The following is a 13852-nucleotide window of genomic DNA, read 5'->3' as shown; positions in this document are numbered from 1 at the left end:
GGAGGTACAGTAAAAGGAATGAAAGGGGTTGCAGCTAGGGGTCGGAGGGACTCTGCAAAGAACCTTAAGTAACGCCTACAGTGCCCCGCATGAGGTGCACTGATTGCACCACCCCCCTACGGGACGGGATCTATGGCATTAAATTACTACCTCATGTCCCCGTAAGACCGTCTGACCCATGAATATTTCCTAAACTTAAACTGGGCATATTTAATCCCCGCACTGGAATTATTCTTGCTATAGATGAGTATGTGGTAGGCCTAGGCTGCAACTCTCTTCTATTTAATGATAACAACGCTTGAATATTGGTGGATCAAACCTTCTGGGTGAGGCAGAGAATTCCTGAATGCCCTCCAAAGAAGTTTATATATAAAAAATACTCAACGGTCATCATTGTACCCAGTCACGGGCTGCTCCAGGAGAAAGAGCCCGTGCCTGCACAAGGCTGGCTTAATCTTAAACATCATCATTGGCCATGAAAGTTCACATCAACGATCTAGAAGTCTGGAATCAATTCACATAAAAGATGCCATTAAAATCTAGTTATAATTCAGTATTGCAACACATGCAACCATCACTGAAACTTGCTCAAATAAAGACAGTAATGTTGTGACATTAAAATAACAAATATTGTTCATTACAAGCAATGATTACATAGCAGCTGATTTTTTTTTTTTGCTGTTTTTTCCGTTATAATTTCTTCACATGCAACCATCAAGTTGCTGAATGGAAAGAGTATTTCATTACTGAACATAGCCCGAGGCCATTTCGCCGAAAGTGGAGATGGCAGATGAACTAGAGTCCAAAAGAAGAGCCGCTGATTCACGATGTACAGTACTTCCTTGTTTATCACCACTTCGTTTCGTTTTAGTTACAAAAGCCCGTTCTTTTTCGGCTGCTCTATCTCTTTTTAGAGGTCACAGAAGGGATCGTGAGGGCTTTGTGAAAAGAGAGAAAACGTTCACACAAGAGCCCACGACAAGTTTTGTTCTAGCTGCTCTCCCAGATGACGGATACGGAAGAAGAAGAAGAAGAAGAAGAAGAAGGGTCTCGTTACACAAGTCGCTACACCTCTGCCACGTTTGATTTAACGGTCACCTGTTTGGCGCCTAAACACCCGCGAATTAAAAGTCACGAAACGCGTTACATCTGGGCTAGCCTTCTGATTTTGTAATAACTTTTTATTTGTATTACATAACCATTTGTTGATGGAATCGTCAATATATCGGGAGTAAATAAGGAAATAATAAGCGTGGGAAATATCTGAAGGTCTGGCTCGCTACTTAAACGGCGAACAGCCTCAGAGGTTTGTTTTCTGTTTTCTTTATGAAATCAAGCGGTGACTCAAAGCATGAATTACCATTTTCGTCTTCCGACCCGTTCTCAAGATCAACAATTAAAACAATTAGGGTGGGGAGGTAAAGGTCTTTCCTTATCTCCGCCTTTCCCTTTCTTCATGCCTCGTGGGACTTTTCAAAATTTAGTGTTGTTCGAAAATACTTGATTAAAAAAAGCCTGGAGAGAATACGTTTTCTCGACCAGTGATAGGGGAGATTCCCACACACACTCTCTCTCTCTCTCTCTCTCTCTCTCTCTCTCTCTCTCTCTCTCTGTAACGCTTGCAAACACACACAAAGCGCGCGCATGATTACAAAAAGGGGCTCTAAATAAATTCATCCTTAACCTTGCCCTCGTTTTCAACTGCATAGTGTGGCCACAGCCTAAGCAGCTCCGAAGAGTTGAAATGAAGAAGAATTAGAAGACAATGAAGATTTCATGCTTCGAAATCAGGCCATCGTGTGATTCAAGTACGTGCATTCTTGAGGAGGGCCAAAAGTTCTCGGTCACCTCTGGTCGTAAGGGACCCCTGAGACGGGTCTTGGAGGGTCCTGGGTATCATCGGAAGGACGGGGGGTCCTTATGGGACTGGTTTCTGGAAGGGATGGTCTCCGGATGGGGAGGCCGGGGAGTGGGAGGGGGCTCTAAGGCGTGGATCACGCATTCAAAACACGATTTTCCCCCCAACATGCGGAACATCAGAATGAGATCGATATTAATCAACGGAGTCAGGTGCGCCTAATCAAATTTCAGAATCGTTTTCTTCTGAAGTTCTCATGTCATCCTGAACCGCAGCTTGATGATGGAAAATCCATTTCTTAAAAAGTATAGTAAATGTTATGCGTGTGTGGGTGAGTGCATGTGTTTGTGCGTGAGAGAGAGAGAGAGAGCAGCCCCAGACCGCCTAACGAACTTGTAACATGTATGCCACCTGCGTCACGAAGTCGCTTATGGCTTTGTTACCTGGTACCTCAACATCACTTCGAACCTCGATAATGATCAAATTATGGTAATCAAGGCGACGTCTTTGATAAATTCGGCCTTTGGTTCCACTGGTCATTGTCAGCTAAACTCCGAACTTTTGGCCTTTCACAGACACCCACTGAAAAAGTGACACAGAAAAATAAATATAGAAGTTACATCATATCTGCCTCAAGAAGGGAGTGGATGGAGAGTTTTACGTAGGGAGCAATTTCGTAAAATTTGATAAACTGATGTGAGTGAAATAAGAGTAATAAAGGATTGTTGAAGGAAGATGGAAGGATGACAAGAATTCAGAAGTCTTTTTCCTTAACCCTGCGTTTACACTCGACCTAGTAAAGTGACCGTTCTATTATATTTTCATTATATTACTGAAAACAATATTCTGTTCTAAGTGCCTTTCTTTATAGGGTAGTTAAAGTAAAGCACCAACAGCTGCTGCATAAAGCAAGGCTTTAACTCCTTCATGAAGGAAGTTTTTGACTTCTGCATAAAGCTCTGACGTCATGAAGAAAAGTAATGGATTATGTCCAGATGATCACTATTTAATTTGTATTTTTTTCTTCTAACTTTATTTATTTCTATATTTTTTTTTTTTTTGCGTGGCACCAAAATGTCGAAATGGAAAAGACTGGAAAGGTTATCCAAATTGTTTAACTAGAACACTGGGCCGAGTTCCCAGCTCTCACGAGTTTCGCTAAGAAGAAGGAAAACGCGGTTTTTCCTAAAGAATAAAAAATATATGCATAATGTGAGTTCGCCAACCGCTTCGTCGTGACGCCTGATAGCTGAAGAGATGAGATGACACAGTGTACCCTTGTGCTGGAAATGTTGGCTTTTTTTTTTTTTTTTTAAGTCAGATGATAAAAAAGCCTTCTCCCCTAAGAATTATTGTCACGCCAGAACTTCCAGAACTGAAAGGTATAAGGCGATATATATATATATATATATATATATATATATATATATATATATATATATATATATATATATATAAATTATATATATAAATTTAAATTACCTCAACCCAATAAACAACCCTATTTCTCTCTCTCTCTCTCTCTCTCTCTCTCTCTCTCTCTCTCTCTCTCTCTCTCTCTCTCTCTCTCTCTCTCTCTCTCTCTCTCTCTCTCTCTCACAGAATTGGTATGCAACGTCTATATTCGTTTCTTCTGCTTAGGGAACAAACGCATACCAACGTATATGTACGTATAGGCTTGTGAAACTAAGCACACATAGTAAAGATAAAAATAATCACAAGTAATCTCAATTACAATCATGAGTGTTTGCTCGTACAATCAGATGCGTATACAAACATACGCAAGCATACCTACATACACATACACACACAAACTATATATATACATATATATATACAGTATATATATAATATAAATGTATATATGTATATATTTAAAAGATATATATATATATATATATATATAAATATATATATATAATATAAACACACAAACATATATATACACACACATATATGTATGTATGTATGTATGTATGTATGTATATAAAACTGTGTGAGCAATACAAAATGCTACACTTACTTTTAATAATATCTTTGATACACCTAATAAGTGAATATTTACTTATATGTTGATACAACGGACATATCTCTCATTTTTTCAGCATCATCATCAGTGTGTTTGTCTTTCACCAATCTCCACTCATCTCAAGCCTCTCGTCATATAGTTCCTCATCGAAGGACATATCCCGGCCATGTCCCAACCCATCTCCATCTCCCTTACATCATGGCTTCGCCTGCCAATGGAAATTACGTCATTCCCCTTAGGGCATCTTTTCTAACTCTGCCCTGCCATTTGACCACTGAGATAGTCTTCTTAAAGCTTTATTCACAAATCGACAAAATCTTTCAAATGTAGTTTCATTGCCATGCTACGATTCAAGTCCTAATAAACTCACGTATAATCTCACTTTCGTACGCAGCATCTGCTTATGTGATTTCAAAATATTATTCAGCCTGCCCACCGTTTCTCTTACATTTTTTTTAGTCTCATACTAAATTCCAGCTCAAAGGATCCTATAATGGATATTATTATTCCTAAAAATTTTAAAGTTCAACCCTCAATCCTTTCTCTGCCCTCATTACTTCCGTTTTTCTTACGTCCATTTTGAGCAGGGACTGAAATTCTTATTTTCGACCCCTCTCTCCTTGTATAATCATGAAAAATAAAAGCAATTTTAAGAATCTGTCACTAAATTCAGGTTAAACCGTTTGGCACAAAGATTTATAAACGTTCTTAGGAAATATACGGAGACAATAATCTATATATAATTGTAATCTATAATAATTTTTATTTCACTGACACTCGAAAGCAGCCTCAGACGATGCAGATCCATAATTGGCAAGAGCTGACTTTTTGCATAATAAAATGCAGAAGTATTTGCATTCATGCAATATTTGCGTGAGTGTGTACGTGCATTTTTAACGATTACCCTAAGGAGAGAGACAGATACATAGACAGAGAATTGGTGATAATAGAGTAGACTCACAGTAGGACGGGGTCACTCTAAATATTTTGAGTCAGACCAGAGGAGAAAGTTAAGATTCTGCCACTAACGAAATGGAGAGATTCCGATAAAAATCCAGCCAATTTTAAGCATAAAAGCAGCAACATATTCCTACCATCATCTCTGAAGTAGTTTGTGTATCATTATCTCCTGACACAAATAGATAGATAGATCGATATATGGATGCTTGTTGGAAAATTAATAAGAATACCATTGCTGTTTTAAGAATGAGGCAACGATTAGCATAGTTTATCCTTTCGATTCATTCATCCAAATCTTCGTTTTCTTAGTTCATGCGCTCTCTCATTTTCCTGAAGCCAGATAAGGAAAAACCAAACTGGTGATTATGATGAAAAGACGGCACAATGAGAAAAGAATGCAGTTAAAATGAAGATGGTATTGGGAGTATAATACCCATATAATCACCCACTACAATGGCAATAACAGGGTATCATCGATGTTTATAAATAGAGCGTCTCCACCTTTTGACGTATGTCGGTCGTTGCCCTGAACTCTCTCTCTCTCTCTCTCTCTCTCTCTCTCTCTCTCTCTCTCTCTCTCTCTCTCTCTCTCTCTCTCTCTCTCGGGTAATCACACAGTTAATAAAGGGGTTTGTTAAATAGTCTCCCTAGAGTCCTCCTGTATTTATGACGGTTTATATTACCTGTTAATTACTGCGTTTCTCCGTCTTGGGTATACAATAAAAGAACAATGGATAAACAAATCCACAGTTATGTATATGTACATACATTCGAAGATAAATCTCTACAGAGAACTTTCGGGAATCTGTTCGATTCCCCTTTTCAATCGAACAGATTCCCAAAAGCTCTCTGTACAGATTTATCCTGAAATATATGTACAGTACATACAGTATACATAACGGTCGATTTGTTTCTCCATTTCAAGACTCGCGCTACTTTGAGTATTTCTTAGTTAAGAAGAATCTGAAATGATGCGTCTTACACTGTTTCTCGCGCCTGAATGACCTTTCGATATACTGCGAGGAAGGATGCCCCTTGTAAGGGTATTCGCCGTATTGAAGTAAGTTTGTGCCCCAAAAAGAAAAAGATGCCTTTCATTGAGTGAAAGGGAAGGAATTGCATGCAGATATGGAAATGCTGCTGATCTCATGCAAAAACGCTGACGAGAAGAGGCAGGTCAACAGGCTCAAGTTAACACAAGCACACAAACTCTCTCACACACACAATACACACACACACACACACACACACATATACACATATATATATATATATATATATATATATATATATATATATATATACATAGTGTATATAATATATATATTATATATACAGTATATAAATATATATTATATATATATATATATATATATATATATATATATATATATATACATATAAATATATATAAGATATAAGTATGTACGTGTGTGTGTGTGTAATCTATTTTATATACATATGTGCGTATATATGTGTGTGCACAAAGACAAACAAAAATAATACGATGGTCGCGAACGCATTAATACCATAACTCCTTATACAGAAAACTTCCCCAACAACGGACACTTCATAATTATACTACGCGGAAGCTTCATCCGGAACTATCACTGCGGTAAAACTGTTTATATTTTGTAAAACCAGCTTGCAATTGTAACACCGCATCGAAGGAACTAGTTTTTTTCCTTTGGTTAGATGTCAGAACAACAGAGGCCAGTTTTTTTAGTTTTCTGAAAAAAAAAAAACTATTGAGATGGATTTTTGTCTGTCCGTCCGCCATCAGATCTTAAAAACTACTGAGGCTAGAGGGCTGCAAATTGGCATGTTGATCATCCACCACCAATCATCAAAAATACCAAACTGTAGCCCTCTAGCCTCGGTAGTTTTTGTTTTATTCAAGGTTAAAGTTAGCCATAATCGTGCTTCTGGCAACGATATAGGCCATGCCACCACAGGCCGTGGTTAAAGTTTCATGGGCCGCGGTTCATACAGCATTATACCGAGACCACCGGAAGATAAATCTATTTTCGGTGGCCTTGATTAAACGATGTACAGAAAACTCGAATTTACCTTTTTTCTGTTGGCTGGAGCGTTACAACTTGACGTGATGGACGCCACTTGAAAGAGTAAGTTTTTGATTGAGTGCAGATGAGAAAGGCTGCCTCGCGTGACCTGTAAAAAAAAATACATCAGGATTGTCATCTTGAATCAGCTTTATTGAAGGATTGTGGTAATTACCTTTGATACAGATTGATAGATAGATTTACTGGCCAAAAAACTACAGCATTTTCATAATGACAAAAGATTCAAAATTACAATATTTTCATATCTAACAAAAGATAATTTTTTGGTCCAGTTAATAACGAAAGTTCCATACAAAACATGTTTGTAAAACTGGGAAGCACTCCATAAAAGAAAATTATAAAGGTGACATGTAATAGCAAACTTAATATTCGGTAAACTGCACATTACATAATGAAAAATCCTAGATAGGATACAACTGAAACTCTTCATTTTGCACTCCTGACTTTCAAAAGAATTTCATCACATTCAAATCCAACAAAAAATGAAATAAGACACAAGTCATGACTATGATCGATCACGCAAAATGTCAATGAATTGTCTGTCATCAATTAGACCTAACTACCCAATATGTAAAGCAGAATATCAGTCTCCCGGGTTTCCAACAATTCAACTTGCCTTTAGGTATAGCAAAATATTTTTTTCCCAATTCCAGTGAAAGTAAAGGTGGGACTTTTCATATGCTGTTTTCCTTCTTCAGAGCCATGTGGCCACTAAGTAGAAAAGAAAGTGACTGGATACTGCGAATAATTGCAAAACTAGCAGTAATTTACAGCTTTCTCATCTTGCAAAGCTTTCTCATCTTTCACCTGTATCTGCCACTGCTCTTCCGAACACACATATATATATATATATATATATATATATATATATATATATATATATATATATATATATATATATATATATATATATATATATATATATATATAATATATATATATATATATAACTATAAATATAAATATATATATATATATATATATATATATATATATATACATATATACATACATATATGTGTGCGTGTGTGTATAACTGAAACACGAAAAATATGGAACGTGATGAATATATATATCCACGAAGGAAAGAGAAACAATGGAGGCCTGCAAGGCCTTTTGACTCATAGTCCTTTACTTAGCAGTCTGCTAAGTAAAGGACTATAAGTCGAAAGACCTTGCAGCCTTCCACTGTTTCTCTTTTCCTCGTGGATTTTGTCTTTATATATATATATATATATATATATATATATATATATATATATATATATATATATATATATATATATATATATATATATATATATATATATATATATATTGTTACTAAAAATGGCGACGATTCAGTCCTTTTCCCCTTTCATGTACACCACCACTCAGTCATTCCTACGCTTGTGATTCCCCATCCATAAAGTAAGCAAAGCCACAATTAAGGATCGGAATCCTAGGGCGCGCTAGACCATAGGAGTGAAAGTAAGATCCCTCATCTGCCAGTTATCATTCATTGGCCGGGTCAGAGAAATGAATCCTATGTTAGTACACGTATGGACTTTGTACTCGTCGCGCTGAAAGAAAAAAGGAATTTTAGTCGTAAGAATCCTTGATTACTAAATGTCAGTAAATGGTATCAATAACGGTAGAATATTGTAACTTTTTAATTCGAATTAAAAAGCCATTGTTTATGTAGTTATTAATCACTGTTTCAAAGACTTATTTCATTCTGGTTAAGTCGTTTTAATTAGCATTCACGAATTGATTAACTACGCCGCTTACAAGAACAAAACAGTTTCATAGTGATGAAAATTGTCATTTAGAAAGGATGCAGAAACATCAGCAGAAATACAAAAGCATCAGTTACAGTCCTGTAACAGAAATATGTATGATTTGCTAACTTTTTTTGCTTGTCTTTTTTTTAATCTTTCTTATTCATTTCTTTAGAGATTAACAATTACATCACTTTATATACCGAAGGTCTAAAATGTCAGGCGCCCATGGACTGTGGGACGAAGAAAAAGAAACTCTTAATGAAGCTGCCTCAGTAACATGACCCCCAGTAAATCATGATATTCATGAAGTGCGAAATTGTTACTTCAGAACGAGACCTGATTCAGTAAAAGCTAATTTCGCACCGTTTTCTCCGCGACGTCCTCACGGAAACCCCAGAGTCACGCCTACTTGAAATATGAGCCGTCTCCTCTGCCTTATGGGGAGAAGAATGGGGGGGGGGAGAACAAAAACTGAGAACCAATACTTTTATCGACGGATGAATCGAGGTCGTCTGTCAAGCATATACCTTCCTTCAAGTTCGCGCGGTTCACGCAAGGCGGGCAGCTGTCTCTCTTGCTGGCGTGATCTTCATTCGAATGAGACAGTTTCCTCTCTCTCTCTCTCTCTCTCTCTCTCTCTCTCTCTCTCTCTCAAGGCTTCACTCCAAATCACTTCCATCCCTTTTCCTTCTATTGGAACTATGACTTCATCCTAGGGCGGGCAATAAGTCACCCTCAAGGTCACTTTTTATAGTTCGCTCCAGAAATTGTGGACAAGAAGTTGAGACTCATTCTTTTGCCTTTCTCTCGAAACCTCTTTATTCTTTTCAGCGTTTCAATATTTCTCTTCATTTACATTTATCCATATTCATACGCTGTCTTAATTAAGTATTATTGATATGGGTACACAATTGCAACAGAATAGATTATGGTAATAATTACTGCATTTATTTCTCTTTGATATTTATCTTTCCTTTCATTAGATTATACGAATGAAGGTCAACAGTAAAAATAAACACATATATATATATATATATATATATATATATATATATATATATATATATATATGTAATATAAATATATATATACATATGTATATATACCCATATGTTTACATATATAAAGATGTAATATAAATAAATATATATACATACATATATATGTGTGTGTGTATTCGCAAATGAGTCATTAATGTCAAGAATATTTATCTGCCCAAAAATGTAGTTAAGTAAATTGAATTCTATGAAGTTGTTACACAAGTGCAGTGTGCATCCTCAAATTATATGCACAAGGAAAAAAAACACATGGTACATTTAAGGTACAATTTGTTACTGTCTGAAAAAACTAGTTTAGTAAAACTACTTGCCTAGCCCAGTCTCTCTCTCTCTTTTCTCTCTCTCTCTCTCTCTCTCTCTCTCTCTCTCTCTCTCTCTCTCTCTCTCTCTCTCTCTCTGTGCGTGTGTGTGTGATCTCGTAGCGTTTAGTGTTACCTTAAGTGCCATCAACCGAAGTGATTGTGAGATATCTCACGAACAGTGACTCTCCGATCAGTGTGATTGATTTCAGGCCCTAGTTGGTGTCCTCAGCTACATGTGATTACACATTTGAACGATGCTAGAACACCTGTTTCTTTGGTGAAGCAGGAACAAGATGATCAACACGCTTGCAGTCACTAGCAAGCACTGAGCAACTTATCTAGAACGGCAAGCAAATTTCGCACGACTGTCAGTTCGTCAACAAAAATGTACGTTTACATTGTTTACATTGTAGATAGATAGAATATACAAGTTAGGCTGAAGGCCAAGCGCTGGGACCTATGAGGTCATTCAGCCCTGAAAGGAAAATTGAGAGTAAGAGGTTTAAAAGGTATAACAGGAGGAAACCCTCGCAGTTGCACTATGAAACCTTGGTAGAAGAGGGTGGAAAGTAAGATCAGAGAAAGAATATGAATGGAGATACGGTAAAAGAAATGAAAGGGGTTGCAGCTAGGGACCGAAGGGACGCTGCAAAGAACCTTAGGTAATGCATACAGTGTACTGCGTGAGGTACACTGACGGCACTGCGCCCCTACAAAGATGTTTGCATTGTTGTTTTATACAGGTCACAATGGGAAACGCAATGTAAAACAACGGCAAAAATAATCCATGTTATTTCCAGAGTCAATGACTCAAGCGATTATATAATTAGCATATGGGCCTGCCCCATCTGCTATGCACCTACATTTTCTCTCTTTTTTTATTTTTCTTTGATCTGATATATCCCTCCCAGCAGGGGACTGGCTTTCATCTCTTACTCAAGCATTCGATCATTATATCAATAATGTAATATTTTCACCTTGTTATATCTGCTTATATTATTATTATTATTTATTATTATTATTATTATTATTATTATTATTATTATTATTATTATTATTATTATTATTATTATTATTATTATTATTATTCAGATGAAAACTATTCATATGGAACAAGCCCACCAAAGGGGCCTCTGACTTGAAATTCAAGCTTCCAAAGAATATGGAGTTCGTTAAGAAGTAACAGAAGGTAAAGGGAAATATAGAAAGAAGAGATCCCACTCAGTTATTAAAAAAGAAAACAAATAAATTAATAAATTAACAAACAGATAAAAACGTATTGAAATGTAGGGAGAATAGCATTAGGGTAGCAACGCATTGCAGCCTTCGCCTGAACTTTTGAAGTTCCAATAGCACGACATCCTCTGGGAGTTTAATGAAGGGTCTCCAGTGACACTGAACAAGAGAGGTTGCTACAGTTTTGGTCACTGGCAAATTTCAAAGAAGAAGAATAAGAAAGAATCTGAGACACCTGGAAAGCGACCAGGCTGTGAGAAGGAATGGCGATCCTGCTTTTATCAAAAACAAATACCCAACAGAAGACTGTAAAAAAAAAATAAATGAATAATAAGCAAACTCCATAAGTAGTAACACGAAGAAAACCGCGCATGCGCTTGAGTGTGACACTAATTGATATGAATTCCTGTCATACCAGACACCCTTGTAAAAGCACCGCAATAAACTCCGCTTGAGAATAGTCTTGCAAAGCCGAATCGACTCTGGGCTTCAGCCTGAAAATGCCTCTTTTCTGAAATGGTGGACGTTCGAAAGTCCCAACCGAGCGCCAGAAGGAATGGAACCTGGAGACCATTTTCCAGACCTGGCCTGGATACCTGGATGACCTCGGTCCCGTCATCTCGCGTTCATTATCCGCGTGTCACCGTTTTTAATGCGCTGTGCTGATAAGGATCGGCTACTGAGATCGAAACTTTATTCGGTCTTGCCCGGGATCGTTGCTTCGGTTGCTGGTTGGCTGGTGGGCGGGGGGGGGCGGTCTTCCTTTCTTAGTGAAATATGCAGCTCGTTTCTCTAGCATTTTGTTCATATCATTTTTAATGCGTCGAGATTCTAATGCTTAGGGAACTATTATTCCCTCTGTCTTGTTCTGCATAAAATACAAACCATGAAAACTACTATTCACTTTGTCTTTTTCTGCATAAAAAACAACCTTGAAAACTAATATTCCTCTCGTCTTGTTTTGTATCAAAATAAACCGCTGAATACTACTATTCCTTTCGCCTTGTTCTGCATCAAAAACACCAGGACCCTTTTCTTGTGTATCGAATCTTGGCAGACAGTTTCATTCACTCTGATGATGAAGGCAGCAGTCTTCACAAAGCCTTAAGTGGGCTTTAAGTGTATTGCCACAGACCATATCAAAATTTATCACAAATGACAAAATGTTACCTATACTCATCTTTAAAGAAAGTGGTTGTTCTTCATAGTCTTGAAGAACAACGATAAAAGTAGAAATGACTGAAAAGTTCTTATGATACTTCTCTTTTTCTTCTGTCTAAAAGCATAAGTGATTGAACTGGGAAGCAGTATTTTGACACAAAAGTTTGAAATGAGGTCGTTACATCTTTTTCTGGGTTAGCTGATCCTTTCACCCTTTCAAATAATGAAGACACTTGCATTTTCTTTGCCATTTTTCTTTTCATGAACGTTACAATAGACTTAAAAAACTAAATAAGCGTTTGCCTTCTGATGAAATACAATTTTTTATATTTTATGACAGTTAAGAGTATTTATATTTGCAACTGGATGAAATTCAGTGACAACAAAAATATTAACATGTGCATCAGTTGTTAAAACCTCCATTACTTTGCAATTTCCATAAAACCAAAGGAAACGTTTTAAATTCATCTTTGTAAAATATATAATTTCAATAAAAGCAAGAAAACTCGAAATTTCACTGTTCACCGAAGACTACAGCATTCAGTCGTTAAGTCTTTTTACTTGCTACACTGACATTAGGAGTAAACTCCAAGGTTGCAATCCTTCACACACGAGGAGTTGAACAAACATCATGGAGTTGATGGGACCACGTAGGCGGGGTTGTGCCGTCAGTGCCCCCGCACGGTGCACTGTAGCCATTACTTAAGGTTCTTTGGAGCTCCCCTTCGGCCCCTAGCTGCAACACCTTGCATTCCTTTTGCTGTACCTCCGTTCATATTCTCTTTCTTCCATCTTACTTTCCGCACTCTTTCAACAGTTGTTTCACAACGCAACTGCTTTGAAGTTTTCCTCCTGTTACGCCTTTCAAACATTTCTATTCTCAATTTTCCTTTTATCGCTGAATGATCTCATACGTCCAAGCGCTTGGTCTTTGGCCTAATACTTATATTTCAATTCCGATTCCAATTCCAGTGAAGTTGATAGGAACGCCATTACTAAGAGTGCACTTGCAGCATTAAGTATATATTCCAATTTTTTTTTTTTACTTGTCCATTGCCCGAGTGCTTTTTTGCTAGAAAGTTATGACTTATTTGACAATATCTTATTTATTTCTCTAATAGCTGTTTGAGTACTTAGTCTTAAACAGTAATGATAACGGAATTCATAAATCAATAATTATAAACATTAAACATGCAACTATTCTACATGAGAAATACGATTTTAATTATTCAAAATTCTAATGAATGTAAATAAAATAAAATATAAAGTTTTCCTGGTATTCCCAATAAATAAATGGTAAATAACTCTCTACAACTATTGCTGGAGCTTCGTCAACATCGGCATTGCCTTACGAAAAAGAAGAATTGTCACAGAACTTTCACCTTTCCTTTTTTTTCCTTA

At 36.8% G+C, this 13852-nt stretch overlaps 1 protein-coding gene across 2 annotated transcripts in view; it reads right to left on the bottom strand.

The window, feature by feature from the left end:
• The window catches only part of LOC136835555 (uncharacterized), a 234954-nt gene that overhangs the window by 116038 nt on the left and 105064 nt on the right, over positions 1–13852 (bottom strand). For both annotated transcript variants that reach the window (XM_067099210.1, XM_067099211.1), the window contains one exon: positions 6918–7019. The gene's annotated coding sequence lies outside the window, so the exon portion shown is untranslated. The remainder of the gene's footprint in view (positions 1–6917; positions 7020–13852) is intronic.

Source organism: Macrobrachium rosenbergii, chromosome 55 (assembly GCF_040412425.1).
Source record: "Macrobrachium rosenbergii isolate ZJJX-2024 chromosome 55, ASM4041242v1, whole genome shotgun sequence".
Taxonomy (NCBI): Eukaryota; Metazoa; Arthropoda; class Malacostraca; order Decapoda; family Palaemonidae; genus Macrobrachium; species Macrobrachium rosenbergii.
The sequence above is the reverse complement of the archived record's forward strand: the minus strand, read 5'-3'. Positions and strand labels throughout refer to the sequence as shown.